This window comes from Pelodiscus sinensis, chromosome 5 (assembly GCF_049634645.1).
Source record: "Pelodiscus sinensis isolate JC-2024 chromosome 5, ASM4963464v1, whole genome shotgun sequence".
Classification (NCBI taxonomy): Eukaryota; Metazoa; Chordata; order Testudines; family Trionychidae; genus Pelodiscus; species Pelodiscus sinensis.
The window spans coordinates 131,953,554-131,978,763 of record NC_134715.1 but is presented as its reverse complement, the minus strand read 5'-3'; the positions used below and the strand labels follow the sequence as shown (position 1 = coordinate 131,978,763).

General features: G+C 43.0%; 1 protein-coding gene across 6 annotated transcripts in view; it reads right to left on the bottom strand.

Moving 5' to 3' along the window:
- The window catches only part of EXOC6B (exocyst complex component 6B), a 468,167-nt gene that overhangs the window by 202,499 nt on the left and 240,458 nt on the right, over window positions 1–25,210 (bottom strand). The window lies entirely within an intron of this gene.

Sequence of the window (25,210 nt, the reverse complement as noted above, 5' to 3'; positions counted from 1 at the left end):
GGTGGCCAGCGAAGAATCGTTTTGTATTATCCTCAGCGTTCCTATCTTACTCTGTTACCTCCCGTTCCTCCTCACTCTTATTTTTTCACATGTGAAATTGGATTATAAAAATCTTTAAAGGCAAGGACACGGTCTCTATTTGCACCTCCAACACCAAACACTACCCTCCGCCCCCCGCAAAAAGCAATTACTCCTAAGTATTTTTAATCTATTCATTCACAACAAGAAACTTGGGTCTATTTGTTTAAATGGAAAAAGTGGAATAAAAAGCCTAACAATTGGTTCTATACTTCCCACACAAACCTCCTGCCCAAATTATTGTACAAACAAACAGGCTGAGTTAACAGCCTCTTTAGGAAAAGGTTCTCTGGAAACTTCTGCCATTACTATTTCTAGCAGTGTGCACTCACACACACACTCCTCTCCTGTGTGTGGCGATTATGGAGCTCCAGCAGGTTAGGTAAAAAGTAGTCACACCAATTTCATTGTACGCCTCCCTGCCCCGGATGTAGTCACTCATGGAACTGAGGTTTTTCAGATTTGTAACATTAGTTCTCTGTTTGTTAGAACATCTGCAATGCCTTGGTCCTTTCTGAAGGCCAAGAGACAAATTCAGACTTGGTATAAGCTAGATGAAGCCTGGTTCATGCAACAGCAAGTCCTCTGAAGTTGGAGTCGCTTTGTAACGGGGCTGAAATTGAGTTTAAAATCAACAGCAAGTTTGACAGTTTAACAAAAGCTTTAGGAGCCAGAAGCTATTTCGGAATAGTCTTCCCCCATCTCTCCCTCTCTCTCTCCTTCTGGCTGAGCCGGGATGGGACAACAGGATGGCCAGTCATGGATGCACAGGCCAGAAGGGACCATTACGATCATCGAGTCTGACCTTCTGCATGGTACAGGCCATAGAACCTCACCCGTGACTTCTGGCCACCCTGAGTTGACAGCTTCTGGTTGAACTTTTAGAAAGACACAATCAACCCCCACCTGTACCTTCCACCTCAACCTAGCTCCTGTGTGCGGATCAAAGCCATTTCTCTGCAGGCAGACACTCGGTTTGACAACTCCTGCTTGGTAGGTCATCAGCATTAGACACACCAACTTCACACTCGCAAGTGGAAAGAAAGTAAAGCAGGGAAACTCCAAAAATCAGCGTAAAGAAAAAAAATGAAGCAAGTTTTTCACAATTGATTTTTCCTTTAGAAAGGCACCAAGTGGGGATTTAATGGTACTCAGCCTCCCCTTCTTAGGGACTGCAAATGGTGTCCCACCTAAAGCACCGAAAAACTTCAGCTACTTCCCTCCCCTCCCCCTGGATTTGCACAATAAATACATAGACATTTGTCAGGCTATTGTTGATCTCCACTTCCTCTGACCTCCTGGTGACTGGGATGGTTGTAATTAGACCAAGATTTCTGAGTTACCCCTTCCCTTAACATGTGTCATGTACCTTTTCCATGGCTCAGTTTCCAGAATCGGTTAGCGCCATAATAACGATGAACTGCCTTACAAGGGGTTTGTGTGATGTAAAAAAGTTTGAGATCCTTAACGAAGGCAAATTACAATATTCTAAATGAAACAAATCTTTGAAACAATTTCAACACCTCTCTGTTGCCCCTGTGTCCTACAGCAAGTCACTAGGTATTGGTCGCTACAGGAATTCAAGCACTTTTCAAGAATAAGCCTCACAATTGGACCTTTATCGGGGGTCAAAGTACATTGCTTCTCCACTCCCCACAAATATGATGCTTGTTTTTGGAGGTTTGTGTTTTTATTTTAAATTTTCAGTTGAATATAGGGCTGCTGAAAGGGGCGGGACTCACTCTTGAGACCGACACTCCCTAGTAGCCTAAGTGACAAGCAAAGCACCAGCAATAGTAACATAAGTTAGTAAGTTTCTCCACACTGCACCCTCCAATGCGCCTTAGAGGCTGTTTAGCCCAGTGGTTCAAACCTTTTTCATACTGCAGAGCAGCAAACCCATTCACAAACTTTTAGCAGAGTGGAAAAATTCCATTTGCATAATCACTGTTTCCATGATGAATATGCATATAAAATGTTACTAGCTCACCAAAATATGTACCACAGCCAACAAAAACTGCTGGCTTCAGCTGTGGTAGCTACCGGCCACATGTCCAGGGCATACCAAGCCCCAAGGACATGGCCTACGAGTGTGTCAGCCTGGCACCCAATGGTCCACGGACGAGCAGTTGGGAATCACTGGTGTAACCCATTCACCTCTTGGCTACTTTGATGACACTGCCAATACGGGTATAAATTAGTACTTGATGCAGCAATAGCTGATACAACTGTCAGGGTGGTCAAATATTGGAATAAATTGCCAAGGGAGGTGGTGGAATCTCCCTCTCCGGAGATATTTAAGAACAGGTTAGATAGACATCTGTCAGGGATGGTGTAGACGGAGCTTGGTCCTGCCTTGAGGGCGGGGGGCTGGACTCGATGACCTCTCGAGGTCCCTTCCAGTTCTATGATTCTATTTTGTTGACTAGGAACTGGCTTGAAATGACCAACCCACTCCAACTGGCCAAACTTCAGTTTAAAAACAACTGTCATTACCATTGTGGTCTGGATTTGAACTTAGGGACAAGAGTAGCGGTTAAAGGCGGTGTATTCTATCCCTATGACCTGTTCCATGGGGGTTCGTGCCACCGATCTCATGGCCTATGCCATACTGTTCTCTACAGCACCTTGTCCAGTCTATTTTTAAACATTCCAGGTAATATGAAGTTTGGAAGATTATTTTCCTTTAGAAAGGCACCATGTGGGGATTTAATAGAACTCAATCTCCCCTTCTAAGGAACTGCAAATGGTGTCCCCACCTACAGCACTGATGTAACAGCCAATACCATCTTCCATCTCTCAGGAAGTCTTTCCTGATATTGCAGCTACTTTTTCCCTTTTCTTAATTTCATCTCATTCTCTTATTAATATTCCCCTGTATGTCCTTAAACAATTCCCCTCACCCCCCGTGGTGGGTATTTTCGTTTGTTCTTGTTCTGCACTCCTTAAATTGGGAAGTATGTTTCCCCTAGGATGCTGTTTAGCCAGTCTGTACATATTTTCACTCTGGATCTATCTGCAGACAGTCGAGTCAGCCCTCCACAAGTTATTTCTCTTCTGTGAACTCCCTCTAGTACAGGGTTTCCCAGCCTATGGGTCGGGACCCAAATATGGGTCGCCATTACTTTTCAAAAGGGTAACCAAGTGTCATCTCAGGTGGCTCTGTCCCCTTTCCCTCCCCCCTTTTTTTAAATTACCTTGGGTCACCAAGTCTTCCTGAATTGTCAGAATGGGTCCCCATCTGGAAAAGGTTGGGAACTGCTGCTCTAGTACATCAGAACCTTTCTGGTAATAAGGTGACCTTAAATGAATGCAAGATTCCAGGGTTGTGTATTTTTAATGGTTTACAAATGAGTCGATATGGAGCACAGAATGGCCATAGGCCATGAAAAGTGTCTATTTTTATTATGTTCCTTTGTAATCACCCCACAGTGCCATCACTAAGGGTTACTTCTGCTCCTGTCCCTATTTTGCCTTCTCTGAAGAGCGACTGTAAGCCACACACCTAGGCTATGCCTACGCTTGCGGCATTTTGCGCAAGTACGGCCGTTCTTGTGAAAGAATCTGCAGAGAGTCCGCACTGCCCGCCTGCTCTTGCGCAAGGAAATTTATAGTACGGCGTGGTAAGAGGGGGCTCCTTGAGCAAGAGCTACGCTCTTTTGACAGCTGTAAGCCCTCTTGCGCAGGAGCTCTTGCGCAAGAGGGCAGTGTGGACCCTCAGCTGGGATTTCTTGTGCAAGAAAGCCCTATGGCTAAAATGGCCATCAGAGCTTTCTTGCGCAAGAGAGCGTCCATACTGCCACGGGCGCTCTTGCGCAAAAGCACAGCTCGCACATGGCGGTGTGGACGTTTTCTTGCGCGAGATGTTCTTGCGCAAGAAGCCGTGAGTGTAGACATAGCCCTAGTGTGGTTACTGAGCAATGCAAGTGGTACCTAGACCACAGCAACAGTTAAGACCAAGAGACCTCTACAGCATGGGCTGGAAGCCAGCTGGCTTTTAGCTCAGAGGGTAGCAGCTCCTATACTCAGCTCCAGAGGATCCCAGGTTCAAATCCGCCTAGTGGTGGTTACACTACCATTTTAGTATCTCTAGGCCAGGGGTGTCCAAACTTTTTTCAAAGAGGGCCAGATTTGATGAAGTGAACATGCGTGAGGGCCGACCATTTTGCCTGACATTCTTTGAACCATTAAAATTAAATGCAAATTAACTATTTTATGCAAAGTTTATTGCAAACGGCATACTTTTCATTTAGTCACATGGATGACAAATCTAAACAGGTGTTAAATCACTCTGCCTTTCATATCTGAAGGCCAGATGAAAAAAAAATCCAAGAAGCTGAAATATATGTCAGGAACATTGTAAAGTACATTACATATTATTGGTAATAAAGGTTGTCTGTCAACTTTTAAGTTCAAAAAATATGAACAAGAACATAACACCAAGTATACATGTTGTGTCCAAATATATTTATAACTGATTTAGAACAACTGACATTAACTGAGATTTTACAATGTATTCATCTCAATACATATGGATTCGTTGGGGGCCATAAAAGATAGATATTGCCAAATTACCTGTGGGGCCGTATTAAACCGGAACACGGGCCGCAATTGGCCTGCGGGCCGGACTTTGGACATGCCTGCTCTAGGCAGTTCAGCCACCAGCATGCACAGAAGGGCATTCAAGCATTGCTGTCCCATTCATGTTCTCTCACCACCCATCCAATCACTTTCCCATTCAGGCTCCTCTTTCTGTATAGATGGTTTCCATGTCATCTTGGCAGGTCAGTCTCTTTTCAGTCATGTTCATAAACTCCACGGCCAGAAGGGGGCATTGTGATCTGCTGTACTGTATATCACAAGCCAGAGCGCTGCTTCAGAATAATTCCTATAGCAGATCTTTAAGAAAAGCATCCCATTTTGGTTTAAAAATTGCCACGGACTGCGAATCCACCACAGACCTTGATAAATTGCTCAGCTGTTGGACTGTACACACCTTAGTCCTAGTTTGAATTAGTCTAACTTTAATTTCCAGCCACTGGATCAGGTTGTGCCTTTCCCCGCTAATTTGATGAGCGCATTAGCAAATGTATGTTCCCCAAGTACATCCTTATAGACTGGGTTCAAATCAGTCCTTCATGTTCTCTTTGATTGAGCTTCTTAAGTTTGTTATTGTAAGGCAAGTTTCTAATCCTTTAATCATTCTAATGGTTCTTCTCTGACCCCTCTCCAATTTACCAGCATCCTTCTTGAATTATGGGCATCACCACTGGACACAGGATTCCAGCAGCAGTCCTACCAATGCCAAATACAGAGGTAAAAAAAACCCTCTCTGCTCCTGCTTGACATCTCCGATTGTTGCATTCCCAAGAATCGCATTAGCTGTTTTGGCCAGAGATGCATTGGGAATTCATGTTCAGCTGATTTTCCACTCCAACCCCCACTGCTTTTTCAGAGTCAGTTTCCAAGGACAAAGTCCCCCAACCTGTAAGTACAATCATCTTTGTTCTTGGATGCATACGTTTACATTTAGCTCTATTACAAACGCACACAGTTTGCTTGTGCCCCGCCTACCAAGAGATTCTGATCACCGTAACAGGGACCTGTCTCCTCTTCATTATTTACCATTCCTGCAAATGTTTCTGAAAGCACTTGCTTCACTCTGCATAAATTCAATACTCAAAAGCGAGTTCATTAGGCATATGTGCAAAATATATTTGTCTCAAAAATTGGAAAAAGACAAATATTAGTGGCCTAACAAAACAGAAGTCATGTTGAAAAAATTCTCACCCTAAACATCTTGAATCAAATAGCAGCTACAACTGGAGAGCATGCATGAGAGAGAGATTTGCAAGCTATGTTTCAGAGGATCTGCAACACACTAGGAAAACTTTCCTCTAAAGCAAGCTATTGTCTGTGCAAATCGTTTTTTATGAACCAGTCTCTGGAGTAGACAGTCCCCAGAAAAAAAAAGGAAAAAAACCCACACATGCTTGCTCTTTTATTTAGATTTATTTGATTGGAAGATATCTCTCTCCCTTCCTACCCTGCCACCATTCAAGCAGGCAGCCAAAGATTCAAAATTACAGTCACAAACTGCACATTTATTCTAATCAGTGGTCCAGGAAAAATCATCAATAACACCACATGTTTTATACAATTACTGGGCAGAACTTTATTTTTCAAATTAGCTTTGGAGCATTCAGTTCACAAACTTGGCAAGGAGAGCCAGATAATTACACTTGTTGATGATCACCTCATCAGCTGCCATAAGGAAAAATGAAATATAATCACACAATGGCAGATGCAAGATTTAAGGAACCAAAAAAAAAAAAAGACTATAGCGAAGGGGTAGCAGAGGTGAAAATGCATCCAGCTATGAACTACATGAAGATAGTTACTGTATGTTTCGTGTTTTTATTTAATATACATTTTAATCTAATTTATTTTCCCTGCCATTTCAAACAATTAATTCACTACTCCCCAATTTCTACGAACGTTTACAACTGCATGACTTGCAAAGTATATTTTGGATCCAAAACATGCTGAACATGTCATGTCTCCCTAGGATAACAAAGAGGTTTAAGTGGTGTTAACCCTGAAACAGAAAACCATCCAATGTACATAATGCACTAATCATTTAAAAGCAGTAGGTCACTGTGTAAAACACAGTAGTGATAACAGTTTGCACAGATGCCGGGACTGTCAGCTGAGACATTCCAAGCATTTTATGAGTATTTTTTTTAAGCCACACATCATTGTTAATGTCTGCAGTGACCAGGTAGAACTTCTGCAAGACCTCATGCAAGACAGTCAAATAAATGTCACGGTTTGCTATTTATCCACCTCAGAGGGTGGGAGGGCTGGGTGCGCCATGTGGGGATTTGAACCTAGAGTTCCCAGAAGTCTAAGCATGTCAAACAAAACATCCCAGCTACGTATAGTCAATTAGCGCTTGATTCTGCAGCCACTCCTCAAGCACACCACCTACTGATGTTGACAAGCCTTGTATCTAGAGAGTGGCTACAGAATTAACCCTCTAGTCATTTGGAATAACCCAGGTTTCCAATTCAAAGGAGCACTGTTAACGTATAGCACTGGGAATCCTCTATCCACAGTTCATCTTGTTCTAAATACGGCAGCTTTGGTTTAAAGTAAACAGATTAACAATGAACTTCATCTTCCACTCAGTGATAATCCTGAGTTAAAGCATGATCCCATCTGGATTTATGGATGTTTTCGTACTTGCTACTGTTTTGCCCAGTCTTTTCTTCAATTTACTTTTGGCATTCACTGGCTTTTTGTTCATTGGCAGACTTTATGCCATAGTGATTTTCAGTTACACCCAGAGATTTTCCACACACACAGACACACACTTTTTTTGGGGGGGAGAGGCGCACACACTCTCACAGTATCTCAACAAAAACAAAAGTGGTATCAGCTCCATGACTATAAAACCCACACTGAGCTTTACACCGCTGTTCACAAGGAAAGGGAGGAAGGGAACTGTTGCATCTGTGGAGACCTACCATCAAAATTGCCTGAAGTCACACGCAGAAATTAACTGGGAGATCCGAAGTTGAGGGCCATTCTTGCAAATACTCTGTGCACAACATTAATACTGAGGCAAAAGCAGTTCCACGTGCAACAATCTTGCAAGATTAAGATCAAATGTCCCAGTTTTTTAGTCATTTATGATCCCAGAGTCCTCAGAGTTGGTGATGCCAAGGCACTGGCTAAACTCCTGCCGGAGTTTACATTCTGCCAACCTAAACTCTTGCACCAATTTTTAATTTGATACAGTAGACAGTTCCTTCTTTACCCTTACTGAGTAGTACTGCTGTGCATTTTTAACCATCACCTTCCTCTGGCTGAAATGCCCCGCTGGGATAGACTGCATCTTGTTTTAATTCATGCGTTTGAATGCCTGTGGTGCACTTGGTAGCATATAAAGTCTTAAAACCAGGGAATTGAAAATCAGTCTGCTTAACTTCAGTACCCAAAAACATAATGGAGCAAATTAAACAATTATTTTGCAACATCTACAGGCTGTCCTCGCTATAAGTCCAAGATGCATTAAAAAAAAATCTTGGACATATAACAACATAAAATGTGGAATTTTTCCCTCTGCAGCTGATTTCCATTTGCACAAACTGGGGTACAACTTAAGAGCACGGAATGGGAGGACATAAGTTCCTACAGTTGTTAACGACTTTAGTGCAGAATGGATCTATTGCAGGGCGATTTATAGCGGGAACGCCCTGCAGCCGATAGTAAGGTGATGAGTTACATCGCTTTGTCAAGAGCAAATCATGTCAAGCCAACCTAATAGCTTTCTTTGACAGGACAACAAGTCTTGTGGTAGATGTGGTATATCTTGATATAGTATGGCTTTTGATACTGCCTCACATCACTGTCATACACAAACTAGGGAACACAACCTAGATGGAGCTACTACGAGGTGGGTGCATAACTGATTGGAAAACCCTTCTCAGAGTAGTTATCAGAGGCTTGCAGTCAAGTTGGAAGGGCAGATCAAGTGGGGTCCCATCAGGACCAGTTCAGGATCCGGTTCTGTCCAATAACGTCATCAATGATTCAGCTCATGATATAGAAGGTACACTTACAAAAACTGTAGATAACATCAATCTGGGCAGGGCTGCAAGTGCTTTGGAGGAGAAGAGTAAAATTAAAGATGATGCGAAAAAACTGGAAAAATGGTAAATTGGAAGAAATTTAATAAGGATAAATGCAAAGGTACCCACATTAGGAAGCACCAATCCATTGCACACATACTGAATGGGAAATGACTGCCTAGGAAGGAATACTGCAGAAAAGGATCTGAAGGTCACAAGCTAAGTCTGAGTCACCAACATGACACTTTTTCAAAACAGCAAACATTCTGGGATGTATTAGCAGGAGTGCTGTAAGGAAAACATGAAAAGTAATTTTCTGCCCTTCTCCACACCAATACAGGCCTCAACTGGAGTATGGGGTCCAATTCTGGGCACCAGACTTGGAGAAGGTCCTTAACCTCTGAGGACAGGACAAAAAAGCAATGGGCTTAAATTATGGAAAGGGCAGTTGAGTCTGGAAAAACTTCCTGTCAGCATAGTTAAACGCTAAAATAAATCGCCCAGGGAGGTTGTAGAATCTCCATCATTGGAGGTTTTTAAAACTGGTTAGACAAACATCTGTCAGGGATCGGTCTTGATTATCCTTATTCCTGTAATGAGTGCTGGGAACTAAGCTAGATGACTTCTCAAGGATCATTCCAGTCCTACAATTCTGTGATTAACAGAGTCACAAGGTCCAAGTCAGCTTTCACTCCTGTTTTATTTCCATCATGATGTCATGGTCTTTAATTCAGTTATTCTCAATTTACACCGATTTCAGCAAAATCAGAATCAGAACCACAATCCCTTCTCCAAACAGTTGTACCAAACCACAGTCGATGCCCCGTAGCTCAGTCACAAGGACAATAATCCAGGCACTGCTAGTTTGAGGTACTGAGTTCTAAGGAAAGGCTTGAAGGAAGTGATGGTTGTTTTTCATATAAGAAGAGGAAAACTGCTAGAAACCTATGGGAAAGCATGAAATAAATTTCCAGTATGAATGGGAGAAGCTGGTATGGTGCTTGGAGACCCCTCAGGACAAGAATAAATCATTAACCACCAGGGGAAAGAAGGAAACAAAAGCAGAGCATTGGAGCACAGGCTGCTTAACTTTAAACATGAATACTGCCAATTAATTCAATAGGATTTACATGTGTGCTTAAAATTAAGACATGATTAGATGCTTTGCTGGACTGGGGCTCAAAAGGCAGCACACAATGGGTTCATTACTTTACACTGCAAAACTAGCATCACTAGCAAAGAAAAGAAGGAAACAAATACAATGGTTGCTATTTCTGAGGAGAACCAGCCACTGATATTGATAGAACTTCATACGTCCGCAGGTGGCCCCCGGCACAGCTGAAAACCATGTACGGAGGACAAGGCCAGAGAATTGTCACATTTCCATGCTCTCATCACACTCTTGTCCTGAGAGCCAGTTTCCTTGGTCACACAGACAACACCCAGCCTCAGTGTTTTGTGCAAGTCCTTTTATTGAGGTTTTACTGAATTCACCTATTTCTGAAGGTCCACACTGTGCACCGGACACCACACAGGTAAACATCTCCTCCTGCTTGTAGCTCCTTCTATACAGACTCAATCCTGGTGCAGTTACTTCCTCTTGTCACCCACCACTTCACTGCCACACAAGCCAGACTCCAGACAGCATCCACGTTCACCTCTTACCAACCTGGCCTGGGCCAGATTCAAACAGGTGCCACTGAGGGGAAGAATGCTGCAGGGCCCCTTTCCAGTCCTTGTGTTAGGCACTTCACACCCATTTCATCTCCTTGAGGGTTTTTTTTTTAAGCAAGATACAGATGGGCATATGCTCCCTGGAACCTGGCCTCTATGGTCAGAGGCAACACGACACAGTGCTGATCAGGAGAGCAGTGAAACACAGTTCACAGGAGAGGGTCTGACTTGATTTGCCTGCCTCTCCTGGAAGGAAGATCAAGGACTTTGGAAAGAAACTCCTTATCCCCCGTCTTCGGGCAGGGCTGCAAAGCTCTGGTAGAGCTTTAGGTCACCTCTGGTTTTAAGCACCCACTTGCGCATGTGGGGGAACTGTTAGACTGAATTTAGAGTGTTTTTTCTACAATGAGATGAAAAGGCGCAAGAAGCTTCTCTTGATCAACGTCAGCCTATCAGCAACTGTTCACAGTAGAGAAGAGGATCTTCTTGGACCCAATGGTGGCCTCCCTCACATGGCTAACTATTGTAGAACTCGCCAGTTTTCTTACCTCAGTTGCTGATTTGCTTCCAACCGCTGTGAGGACACAGCCAGCAATCGGCTAACTCTACAGGATGGATTCTTAAATTCCCCCCTTTGGGAGGGTTTCACAGCAGCACTCGCTACAAGGGACCTGTGTTCGCTCCTCTCAGAAAATAGGGGCATTATCCTTCTTATTGATCGGGATGGCAGTGGAGCATTGTTCTTTCAGTTCAGCCTATAGGAAGGAATATCTATTTTCCATTTAGATGGGGGTAAAGCCTTTAATTTCACCTTCCTGGCTGCAGCTGGAGTTCCCTTTTAACTGCCTGGCCATGGGAGTGAAGACAGTTTTATATGGAGGAAAATGCTGAAAGGGCCACTTTAATATTCTTGCATGTGAAAAGGGGAGAGCTTTTCATAGTGCTCTGTAATGAGGGTCAGCGGGATATTACACTTCTCCATATGGCTAATTTGCACAGCAGGTCAAATGCTCTATTTGCTTTTTAAAGACAGCCCTATAGATCAAGCAGCACTAAAAGAAACCAAAAAAAGCACGAGGAGGAGATGCCCCCTACTGTTCAAGTCTAGAAAGGGCCGGGCAGCAGACAAAAACGCTGCGGCATGGAATTCTCGTCACACACGAGAGCAATTTTAAAAGGTAAAGCTGTGATGAAAGAGCACAAAGTAGGGTGGAAGATGCTTTAGCACGGCGCGCCAGCACACAAGGCAGCAGGCAGAGAAGGAAAGCTGCTTTAGGGAATCCCACTTGTATCAACATTTTAATATCCCCCCACAGAAACACTTGCCAAACTCCACAGACTACTCAAAACGCGCTTTCACTCCATTTGCTTGCAATATGAACCTGTGCTAGCGGCTGTCACTGTTCCAAGCTGTTGACTAGCTGCCTGACCTTCTGACTAACGAGCGCTCTGTTTATTAGCATGATGGCCCTTGTAACCTATGTTTGTCTTGGCACTTCTTCCTTGCGGTGTCCCAGGCCTGACCCAAAGAACTTCCCCTGGAGGGGCCAGCAGCAGTCTGCAGTACCGGGGGGGAAAAAAATCTGATCACTAAAGATTATGGAGCCATGGGGCCTGGACTTTTGAAGAGAGTAAACATTATGATTAACAAGCCTGGCCTTTATAATCGGCTTCTACTCCTCCCCTTCAGATCAGAGTGCTAATTTATTAAATATTTTAACAAAGGGCCTTTATTACTGCCCTCAGCTTGGCTGGCTGCTTTCATAGTATTACCACCTACATCTAATAAAGCTTTAATTGACTACTGCTTTTCATAACCTCTGACCTAGGATGATAAACAGTTGGGCCATGTTAGCAAAAGAGTAAACCCCAAAGGAGTTTGCATCCTGCTCCTGCTTAGCAATGGATTTGCTTGAAGAAAACAGAACAAAAATCTGCACCATTTGCATTCATATCGAAAAGCACGTTTCATCTTCAAAGTTATTCCAAATCACTTACTCACTCATTTAGCCCTTTGTAAGTTGATAAATACTCTCCTCTTACAAACAGGTAAACACATTTCAGTGTCTTGGGTGTGGCTAGATCAGAGATTCTAGGCTTGATGCAGGAGTCTCCGGGTGAAATACTGTGGTCTGGATTGTGGGGGTCAGATTAGACCCTACTTTTTTTTTCTCCCTCCTTGAAATCTGTGAAACTATGAGTAGAGATGCAGGACAGCTTAAATGATGTCCAACCTCACGCAGAGTCTGTATCAAAGCTAGCATTAGAACTCAAACTACTGGCTCCCCATCCTACACTCAGCCTATTCTTAATTAAAATTAGTTTTGGTTAAAAAAAAAAAAAAAAGGCGCTACTTTCTTCTTATAGGCAGTAGCCTGGAAGATGATGGAAAGCAGCAAGTTACAACGGGCAGCAAGAGAGGGTTCCAACCCAACAACTCTATCTCCAGGGTTATCAGAGGAGCCCAAGAGGGACCAACCACTCCAGAGCTAAGGCAAGGTGCCATGAGAAATCCCTGCATGCAGTATTTCACTGTGATGAAAGCCTCCCCTCCACCACAGGACACACCGCCAGCATTTTCCAATGAGTCAGGAACACAAAGAGGAGATTGATTTAAAAAGTATGAGATTGAAAAAAAAAAACCACCCATCTTTGGGCATCCTTTTATCTGCCTTCTGGTTTCTGAGTCTTTTGGGTGCATTGAGGTCACATTTTTAAGCGTTTCACTATTAACATGAGGAATGAGGACTCAGGGATGGGATGAGATAGGTGGGACAGGGGAGGTGGCAGGAAGAGGTAAGGATTGGAGGACAGGAACAAAAGTCTCCCCTGCTCTGGTCCTAATTGCACAACTGCTCCCGCTAGGGATGGCCCACAGCCGTGAGTTTGAGACCCCTGCTTTAGATAAACAGTTATGGGTTCCTGCCTTTCCTATAGCCATTACACAACTTTAAGAAGTTATTCTGAAGATATAACTATTGTGTTGGATGTACCTCAGCTTGTACTAGGGATGTAATAGTGCAATCGATTTAACCAATAAGCAAAAGCTTATAGGTAAATGCTATAGACTACACGCAGTTCCCTCCCCCCATGCCTGCCAGTCAATTTTTAAGCAGGCTGGCCAGCAGCCCGGCTCAGTCCTGGCTTGCAATGGGTCCGGGACCTATCCCTGTTGTGGCTCTGCATTTCAAGTGTATTAGGAGTCAGGCGGGCGGGCAGCCCAGCTCAGTTCCAGCTCGCACCGGAGCACACTAGCTGCCGCCCCGGCCCACGGGGACTATAGAATATTCAACTAACCGATAAGAATTCATAAGGTTACTCAACCATTCAATTAACCAATGTTTAACATCCCTAGCTTGTACTCTCATCTCTTCCAGTCCAGGGTCATCAGCTGTTTGCTCTAACCTTAGAAATCTGCTAGCATGTTTATTTTCCTACCTAGAGAAGTCAAGTGACTATAGCAAAGGGCTCATGTTAATTCCCCTTTTTCGTATACTATCCCAAATATGAAGCAACAGATGAGAAGTGGTCGCACGGTCTTGCCAGCTCTCACCATTGTGATATTTGGCTTTGTACAGAATCAGGGAACTGCATGAGATCTGTGAATACTGTGGTCGACAGCTCTGCTTCTCCAGCTGAAAGGAACTTTCTACCACAGGATAAAATTCATGTGTGCAGCAGACAGAGCTCTCTCAGGGACTGGTCTGAAGCCATAAAACAAACTGTCGAGGGAACTAAAGGACGGCCACAAACCATACCACCCTGCATTCCAAGTGCCAGGTGCGCTCCCCAATCAGCCTCTTCTAACACACACCATGTGTACATTTAGCAGCAACAAAAAAACCATACCCAGTTCTTCACCTGGGGGAAAAAGAGACCAAAGAAGTGACAGATGCTAGTCATGTCTCTTAATGCAGGACAGGAAGGTGCTCAGATACTACAGTGATGGGCATGATAAAAGAATGTGTCATAACACACAGAGTAGGCCCAACTGGCCTCCTCAGAGAAAATCAGATCACTGCTTTCCTCCACGCATTTTATAAAGCAAAACTTACAAGACTTCAGAGACAGCAGCAGTACTAGTGAAAATTTACCTTTACCCTCCACAGGTCGTTTAATCTTTTCTTGGTCTTTGTGGGGCTCTGGGACAAAAAGTAGGATTCCCCACTTTGTATTCCACTCAGTTGTTTAGACCCTAGCTCCTTAGAAATTGGAAACCAATAGCTACTTTCCTCAGAGAAAAGGTGTTTGAGTCCATACGTTAAGGGCTTGGTTGGATATATTGTTGTGCTTTTTTTTTTTTTTTTTTAAGAAAGTAGGCCATCCCATGTAGCAGTCAATGCAGAGAACTAAGAGACAAGAGATTGGGGTTTTCTTCCCAGGCCTGCCACTGACCTTGGAAAAGTCAACCGCTCTGTGTTTCAGTCCTCCCAATCATAGCATGTGGCTAGTAGTGATAGCCTGGTAGAAGGGAAGCTTCAGAGGAGTAGCCTAGTTAGTCTGTAACTGGAAAAACTTAGATGAGTCATCTAGCAGCACCTTAAAGGCTAACAAAGCATGTAGATGATGGTATGTGCTTTCGTGAGCACAACCCACTTCATCTGAAGAAGTGGGTTATGCCCATGAAAGCTCATGATACCATTTACATGTTTTGAAAGTCTTTAAGGTGCTGCTAGATGATTCATTGCTTTTTATATAGGGGAGTGAGGCATGTGTAAACTGTTTTGATAGCCTCAGTTAAAAGGTGCTAAAGCCGCAGTGTGCAACCCGTTCTGAGGTAATAGCCACTATAGTTGCTACTGCTATAGCAAACTAGCTACTCTCAACTGGCCAAATAGCCACATGTGGCTTGTAGTTAGCATGTTGCACACCACAGCACTAAAGGAATTCAAAGTAATACAGAAGAAACCACTCAAAATCATCTGTCACCTGAAGTGGGGTTTAACCACAAAAGCTCATGATACAATACATATTTTTGTTAGTCTCTCAGGTGCCACAGGACCACTCATTTTTTCAAGGTTTTTAAAGTTACAGACTAACCCGGCTACCCCTCTGAGAAAACATAAGAAAGGTCATTCTTAAGTTCTTTTTGCACTGTACACTGAACAAAGATGTCTGAATTTTACATATGGACAAAAAAAGGATGACATTTTGGATCTGCCAACTCTGGGGTCAAACTATTAGTGCTCAAGATAATTTTTTAACTTTATCTGCTATAATTAAAGATTGGAAAAATATCAAAGCCTGTGATGCTGTCATATCCCCAAGCTACACAGGGTTAGCTGAGCAAGTCCAGGTTGACTCTCCCTAATCCAGCACACTTGGGACCTGACTGGTGACAAACCAGAGAATTTGCTGAACTATGGGAGGTCGATATTGTCTAGCAGCATTACCAACACTTCCCCTGCTCACTGGGCTCTTTGAAGCAAAATGCAGGACAATGTAGCACTTTAAAGACTAACAAGATGGTTTATTAGATGATGAGCTTTCGTGGGCCAGACCCACTTCCTCAGATCAAATAGTGGAAGAAAATAGTCACAACCATATATACCAAAGGATACAATTAAAAAAATGAACAAATATGAAAAGGACAAATCACATTGCAGAACAGAAGGGGGATGCGGGGGGGTGGGAAGGGGGAGGAAGGAAGGTAAGTGTCTGTGAATTGCTGATATTAAAGGTAGGGAGAGTGGGATGTTTGTGAGTTAATGGTATTACAGGTGATAATTGGGGAAACTGTCTTGGTAATGGGTGAGAAAGTTCAAAGTCTTGTTAAGTCCCTGGTGGTAAGTGTCGAATTTTAACATGAATGACAGTTCAGAGGATTCCCTTTCAAGTGCAGATGTAAAAGGTCTTTGTAGCAGAATGCAGGTGGCTAAGTCATTTAGAGAGTGTCCTTTCTGGTTAAAGTGGCAAGAAACTGTTTTCTCTTTGTGATCTTGTCTGATATCTGTTTTGTGGGCATTAATCCTTTGGCGAAGTGTCTGAGATGTTTGTCCAATGTACATAGCAGACGGACACTTTCGGCACATGATAGCGTAGATTATATTTCTGGATGCGCAGGAATATGTGTTCTTGATCTTATAACTCACTTGGTTAGGTCCAATAATGGTATCAGCAGAATGAATATGTGGACAAAGCTGGCAACGGGGTTTGTTGCAAGGGAAGGTACCAGGGTTGGTATTAGTGTGGTATGTCCTGTGGTTGTTGGTAAGAATCATCTTGAGGTTAGGTGGTTGTCTATAGGAGATTATGGGTCTGTCTCCCAGAGCCTCTGAGTATGGTATCCTGTTCCAATATTGGCTGTAGTTTATTGATAATGTGTTGGACAGGTTTTAGTTGGGGGTTGTAGGTGATGACAAGTGGTGTTCTATTGTTGGTTTTCTTGGGTCTGTCTTGAAGTAGATGGTTTCTAGGTATTCGTCTGGCTCTTTCAATTTGCTTTTTTGTTTCTCTGGGTGGGTAGTTGAGATTTATAAATGCTTGGTAGAGATCCTGAAGCTTCTGGTCTCTGTCAGTGGGGTTAGAGCAGATGCGGTTGTATCGAAGGGCTTGGCTATAGACGATGGATCGTGTGGTGTGTTCTGGATGGGAGCTGGATGCATGTAGGTAACTGTATGAGTCAGTGGGTTTTCTGTAGAGAGTGGTGTCTAATTTTCCATTGTTGATTTGTACGGTGGTGTCCAGGAAGTGGATCTCTCGTGTAGAATGGTCCAGGCTGAGGTTGATGGTGGGGTGTAGGTTGTTGAAATCTCTGTGGAATATCTCCAGTGTTTCTTGGCCATGTGTCCAGATCATAAAGATGTCATCGATGTACCGTAGGTAGAGGAGGGGTGAAAGGGGACGGGAGTTGAGGAAACGTTGTTCTAGGTCAGCCATAAAGATGTTAGCATACTGTGGGGCCATGCGTGTACCCATGGCTGTGCCGCTGATCTGGAGGTATAAGTTGTTCTCAAACCGGAAATAATTGTGGGTGAGAACAAAGTTACATAGGTCTGCTATCAGGTTGGCAGTAGTGTCCTCTGGGATAGTGTTTCTAATTGCTTGTAATCCGTCTTCATGTGGGATGTTGGTATATAGAGCTTCTACATCCATGGTGGCAAGGATGGTATTATTGGGGAGCTTATCGATGTTTTGTAGTTTCCTTAGGAAGTCAGTGGTGTCTCGGAGATAGCTGGGGGTATTGGTTACGAAGGGTTTGAGAAGAGTGTCTACATAGCTGGATAGACCAGTAGTGAGCGTGCCAATACCAGAGATGATGGGACGTCCGGGGTGCCCAGGTTTATGGATCTTGGGAAGTAGATAGAACAATCCTGGTCGGGGGTCAGAAGGTGATTCTGTGAGGATTTGTTCCCGAGTAGCTGTGGGGAGGCTTTTAAGGAGACAGTGTAGTTTCTTTTGGTAGTCCAAGGTGGGATCAGAGGGGAGAGGTTTGTAAAATGTGGTGTTCGAGAGTTGTCTGGTTGCCTCCTGGTTATAGTCGGCCTTATTCATAATGACCACAGCACCCCCTTTGTCAGCTGGTTTGATTACAATGTCCAGGTTGTTTTTGAGACTCTGGATGGCATGGTGTTCAGCGCGGCTAAGATTGTGTGTCGCTTGTTGTCGTTTGCGAATAATGTCAGTCTGTGCGTTGTTGCGGAAGCTGTGTATATAGAAATCCAGATTGTAATTCCGACCGTCAGGGGGAGTCCACATAGAATTATTTTTCCTTTGGTGTTGGTAGGGGGGATCTGGTAGGTCAGATTGATGTTCAGTGGTGGTTTGGAAATATTCTCGGAGACGGAGGCGGCGAAAAAAAGCCTCAAGGTCACCACAAAATTGTATCCAGTTTGTGGGGGACGTGGGGCAGAAAGAGAGACCCCGGGACAAGACAGACTCTTCTGCTGTATTGAGTTTGTAGCTGGAGAGGTTAACAATATTATCCGGTGGGTTGAGGCAGTTGCTGTTGTAGCCAGTGGTATGGAGCAGGTTAGAAAATTTATTGTCTTTTCTTTGTTGTAGGGAATAGAAGTGTGTATAGTAGATTTCTTGTCTGGTGGAACAAAAGTCTTGCAAGGTGTCAGTCGGTGTGGATGTTTGTCTTGAGATGAGACGATCTAAGTTAGAAATGTCATTCTTGATGGTATTCTGTTTCTTGTATAAAATACTTATCAGGTGGTTTCTTAATTTCTTGGATAGTGTGAGGCAGAGTCTTTCACTGTAGTCAGTGAAGTATGTTGATCTTAGTGGATTGTTCACTTTCAGTCCTTTGGGTACGATGTCCATTTTCTTGCACTTGGATAGAAAGATGATGTCTGTCTGTATCTGTGCGAGTTTCTTCATATGGTTGATGGATTTCCATTCCAAACGCCCACCATCAACCTCAGCCTGGACCATTCTACACGAGAGATCCACTTCCTGGACACCACCGTACAAATCAACAATGGAAAATTAGACACCACTCTCTACAGAAAACCCACTGACTCATACAGTTACCTACATGCATCCAGCTCCCATCCAGAACACACCACACGATCCATCGTCTATAGCCAAGCCCTTCGATACAACCGCATCTGCTCTAACCCCACTGACAGAGACCAGAAGCTTCAGGATCTCTACCAAGCATTTATAAATCTCAACTACCCACCCAGAGAAACAAAAAAGCAAATTGAAAGAGCCAGACGAATACCTAGAAACCATCTACTTCAAGACAGACCCAAGAAAACCAACAATAGAACACCACTTGTCATCACCTACAACCCCCAACTAAAACCTGTCCAACACATTATCAATAAACTACAGCCAATATTGGAACAGGATACCATACTCAAAGAGGCTCTGGGAGACAGACCCATAATCTCCTATAGACAACCACCTAACCTCAAGATGATTCTTACCAACAACCACAGGACATACCACACTAATACCAACCCTGGTACCTTCCCTTGCAACAAACCCCGTTGCCAGCTTTGTCCACATATTCATTCTGCTGATACCATTATTGGACCTAACCAAGTGAGTTATAAGATCAAGAACACATATTCCTGCGCATCCAGAAATATAATCTACGCTATCATGTGCCGAAAGTGTCCGTCTGCTATGTACATTGGACAAACATCTCAGACACTTCGCCAAAGGATTAATGCCCACAAAACAGATATCAGACAAGATCACAAAGAGAAAACAGTTTCTTGCCACTTTAACCAGAAAGGACACTCTCTAAATGACTTAGCCACCTGCATTCTGCTACAAAGACCTTTTACATCTGCACTTGAAAGGGAATCCTCTGAACTGTCATTCATGTTAAAATTCGACACTTACCACCAGGGACTTAACAAGACTTTGAACTTTCTCACCCATTACCAAGACAGTTTCCCCAATTATCACCTGTAATACCATTAACTCACAAACATCCCACTCTCCCTACCTTTAATATCAGCAATTCACAGACACTTACCTTCCTTCCTCCCCCTTCCCACCCCCCCGCATCCCCCTTCTGTTCTGCAATGTGATTTGTCCTTTTCATATTTGTTCATTTTTTTAATTGTATCCTTTGGTATATATGGTTGTGACTATTTTCTTCCACTATTTGATCTGAGGAAGTGGGTCTGGCCCACGAAAGCTCATCATCTAATAAACCATCTTGTTAGTCTTTAAAGTGCTACATTGTCCTGCATTTTGCTTCAACTACCCCAGACTAACACGGCTACATCTCTATCACTATTCTACATGCTGGGCTCTTTGAAGACATTCAGGGTAAATTAGAGCTAAATCACAGCACAGAACTGGTGATTGTAAACAAACTTTATGGCACTGTGGGAAACTTGACCACACCCATGAGAAGTGGACATCTGGCTAACTAAAATCATGCAGTATCACGGATGTGGCCAGACCAGAGAGTGTTGGATTAAGGAGGCTGAAGCTGTACTTCGATGAAAAACTTCCAAGGAACGGTGCATAAAACAGCATTAGTTGTTAATGCTGTACCTTTCCCTGTAGTTCAGTTCTGGATAAACCTGGCATTAGGAACGACTATCTTTTGGTTGTGACCTAAAACCAAGGACTTGACTGATTCAGTAAATGAAAATGCCAAGGAACACTGAAGATGCTATACTCCGGTATAGCTAAAATCCAACTCAGATAGCATCTGTTTTACCTCATGTCCCCTGTGCTTTCAGTTGGAGTCTTCATTTATAGTCCTATTGTATATGATCACATGGCTTTAAACACCTATTACATTCCTCTCCAGAGGTGGGTTTTAAGGTCAGAAGAGACCATTGCTATCATCTAGACTGACCTCAAGCATAATAGAGGCAATCAAACTTCATCTTGCACACCTCTGCTGCTAACAAAGTAGTACTTGTGTCCAGTCTTCATAGCCAACGTTGCTACAGTCATGTCGCTCCCAGGATATGAGAGAGACAGAAAGGGTGCGGTAGTCTCTTCTATTGAACCAACTTCTGCTGGTAAAACAAACAAGCTTCCGAGCTCGCGCAGCGTCGTTGAGGTTTTATACATGTTTGTAAAGCGCACTGGGACTTCAGAGTGAAATGGGCTCTCTTAACATGATACAGCAACAATTCTTCTTGAAGAGCAACCTATGGGTATGTCTAGACTACAGGGTTTTGTCGACAGAAGTTTTGTCGACAGATACTGTCGACAAAGAGCATCTAGACGACATCCAGTTCTGTCGACAAAACAAGCCGCTTTGTCGACATAACAGTGTGGATGCAAAGGACAGCGTAGATGCAATAATGCCTTGTATCGACAGAACTCTGTCGATAAAAGGCGTTATTCCTTGTAGAATGAGGTTTACATACATCGACAAAACTGCTGAGTTTTGTCGACATTATGTCAACATAACTCAAAGGCAGTGTGGACACAGGTATAGTTTTGTCGACAAAACCCTGTAGTCTAGACACACCCTATGTGTCCGACTATTCCTCACATTTTAGTAGGTTCAAATGTTAAATCTGAAGGAAGACAAATTTCAGGCTAGCAGTAGTTGGCTCTTGTGTTCGCTACTCTTCAGTCACTGATAGATGCTAGGGTTTATCCAGCTATCGTATGGCAACATTTAGAGTTACATTTTCAGCTTCTTCAATCAAAATTTTGTGCACCTTATTTCATTGGTAGTAAGGAGTCGGAGTTAATGTGTTTACTCAAAACAGATTAAAATAATAATAGAACACAGATAATATTCTTCCCAATCATGTAGCCCTTTTTAGCAATTAATTCAGGAAACGCAAGGTGAGTTTTCTATGTACAATGCTGGATTAGACTTTCAAAATTAAAGTTTTGGTATTTAAAAATAGAGTTTGCATATTCCAAATTTCAAACTTAATTTTTAACTAAGATTTACTGATTTAAAACCTTTCTTGTGGGTTCTTTTTCTCATCTTCACAATGTTCATTTTTGGTTTTTTAATAGCTAGCCCATGAAGAGCACAATATTTGGAACTTCTATGGCTGCAAACTGATTAGAAGTTTTGATCATAGTGATCTTTAAAAAGTAGGCAAGATAGTAAACTTTTCTGGGAGGACACCTTTGATTTTTGCATTTCCGTGTAGTTAACGGTACTCAGAAGGGGAGAAAAACAACATGCATTAATTAAGATACATTAGGAGAAGTAATACTTTTTGCTGGTAAATACATTTTCTCTCCCAGCAGTAGCAGTCTAACAAGAGTTGAAACACAGAATCCAATACAAGAGATCCGGGGCACCAATAAGACATAAAAAAAGGCTTCTCAATTTTTTAAATTTTGTTTTGTGTTATGACAAAACAGTTTATTTAAGAGTGTAAAATTGCTGGTAAACCCACACATGCAGAGTCTCCTACCACTATTCTGTTCTAATGCCCGATCCATTTTTATTTGTGTGATCAAAGCCAGGGATAGGCACATGCAAGATACAGTCTCTATCAATGTTTCATACCCATTTTAAAATCAGTACTTGATTTTAAAACATTCTTCTTCTAGAACGACCAAGATGTGTACATGCCTAATCTGGTGCGGTAGCTGTCCTTCTCACTCCATTCTCATTCATAATCTAGGGATGTTAAATTCAGATAATCGGCCACAGGGCTGTTGCGACACTTCAAAAGCAAAAGCGCAATGGGGAGCATGGAGCCAGCAGGGGACTCAAGCAGTCCCCCGCTGGTCCCATGCTCCACGCAGCTTTTCAAAGCACCAGCGCCACATGGAGCCTGGGGTTAAACAGGGGAGTCCCTAGCCAACCCCGGACTTCGCGTGGCGCTGCCGCTTTAAAACACAGCTAGCTGGCCCCGGGGCTGCAAGCCGCATTTCAAAGTGGCAGTGACGTGTGGAGCCCAGAATCTGGCCATGGGCTCCACGCAGCGAAGCCACTTTGAAGCACCTCTCTTCTCTCCCCCCCCCCCCCCACGGCCTCTTTTTGATAGAGTCAGTGGGGCGAGGGACTAGTCAATTAGTCCACATTCCTATCATAATCCCAGTTACTCCATGAATTGCAAAGCACATCTGAGTTACGTTGTAAACCTCTTCATGTCCTCCCATTTGTTGTATAAAGGATCCAGAACACTTTAGGGATTTGCAGGGGTAAACTACAGCCCTGCTTTCTAAGAGCTGGTGGGATTTTTCTGGAAGGGCACATACATTTTGGGGTAGAAAAAGGTATTTGGGAGGTATTTTATAGCACATTTTGGACCAACTGGCCTGAACAGCGCCAACAGGAAAATTAAAAGCTACTATAAATATGTACATGGCTTTTCAACCTCAAAAGCTTTACAAACACATACAATATAAGCTACCTGTAGACTTCTCTTTAGCACTTCTGTGAAATGCTGCCATCTCTAGGGAACAGCGTGATGGCTCAGAGCACAAAGCAAAACTACTCAATTGGTTAGGACACAAATAGTAGAAGAATGAGAGAAGAAGTGTGGTCCCAGATCTAACTTCTTGAGTGACTGAGCAATTCATTAGTTTCTCTGTGCCTCAGATAACCAGCTCTGTAAAATGGAAACACCACCACCACCACCCCCCCCTTCCCTACAGAGGTGCTTATGATGAAAAACACTGAGCTGCTCAGGGAAGCCATAAAAGTACATATCAGCCATCCTGGGTCAGACTACAGGTCCATCTAGCCCAGTGTCCTGTCTTCCAACAGTGGCCAACACCAGATGCCCAAAGGGACCCAAGATACACAAGGCAGAATATTCTCTTCTACTGACAGCGCAAGCAAGATTTGTATGAATGTGCAATATGATTAACCAAATCACTAACGGGCTAGAACACGGTGTTAACATGAACACAGCACACAAATGAATTTCTCTTGGAGATGCACACAAGGGCCACTTCGTAAATCTTTATTCTGTTGGGAGAAAAATCCCACTTCTGACAGCACAAAATGAGCACATGCCAATGGGAGATGTGCATTCAAGTCCCTGTACTTTAACACATAAGGGGGAATCCAAATCTGTTTTGCAGTGAACGTTTCTGCCCGATATCCCTTACAAGGAAGCTGATGTTTTAAATTTTGACTGACGAAACCTCTACATGCTGACATGCTGCAGGCTAAAAGAAAGAAGCCAATCTGAGCCCAGAACTGTGTAACATTTTAAAGAAATTACTGCATACTCAAACAATGGAATATTTGTCAAAGTACAACTTGATCACCAGAATTCATCTGTTTTTCATAACGACGTTTGACCTAAACTACACTGACTGAACAAGGTAGCCTGTGTTTTCCAGTCTGGAAAATATGGCTTTTCTACTTTTTTTATTTTATTTTTAAAGACCACACTAAGGAAACACTAGTTACAAAATGTCTGTGGCCCAGAAGACTGAAGTGCATTAGGATTTAGAGGAGGATGATGAACAATGATTTTTCTTTGTCACAACAGCAAGCAGCTAGTCATCTTCAGGTCATATTTCTGGCAACCTAACCTTGTTTCAGCTACCCTACAAGGAATGTTTGCCTTATTTGTATGTCAGATTTCATTTTTTCCCCTCTATTTCCAGTCTTCCTTTACTTTTCTAAAGTTATTCCAGCATCCCGAGGTCATGATGAATGAAGACAATAGTGTGGGGTTTATCGCACGATGCTATTTCATAACCAGTTTTAAATTCTTCGTAATAGTGAGCTGGTGTAATAATGCTTCAGTCCTCAAGAGAGAATCATTCTTCCCATGAGAAGAGCCATACACAAAAACGTGAGGCGAGGGATGCAGGGGAGGCGAAAAAAGGACAATTCTTTCTCAAGAAGTGCACACTGGAAGGAGCTTGGTCTTGCCTACTTCAGGAAAACCCCTTGCAAGAATTAGCAAAGAAGGATTCATTTGAGTAATGATCTTACTCTGTACATAGTTCCATTCATTTCAAAGAGAATACTCACTGAGTAAGGTAAGTACTTATGGTGAAGTTGCAGAATTAGCCCATAGGTACAATGAACAACAAAACCAAGGGGCATAGCGGGGACAAGGAAACATCTGCAAGGCCACAGAAAAGGACAGAGAGAGGTATAATATTTTTAGGAGCCCCTTAGTTCCAAGGAATTCAGGTCATTTATTTTGTCCCTGTTCTACATTTTGCCTTTTTAATAACTACCTCGTCACAGAATTAGTCATCTCTAGCAGACAAACTCTACGTGACTCTGCGTTGCCTGGAAACAGGCACTGGGAAATATGCCACTAAAGTGGGAGAACTTTGCATTTGGAAAAAAAATGTTATGACATTAAAAATGGCTTTATTTTAAGGTGCCTTGGGTAAAAAGGGTCTCCTTTATCAATTCAACCGCAGGCTCTGAAATTAGCAACGCCATCCGTTTCACATATTGTCTTAGTTTCATACGAAAGAACATTTAC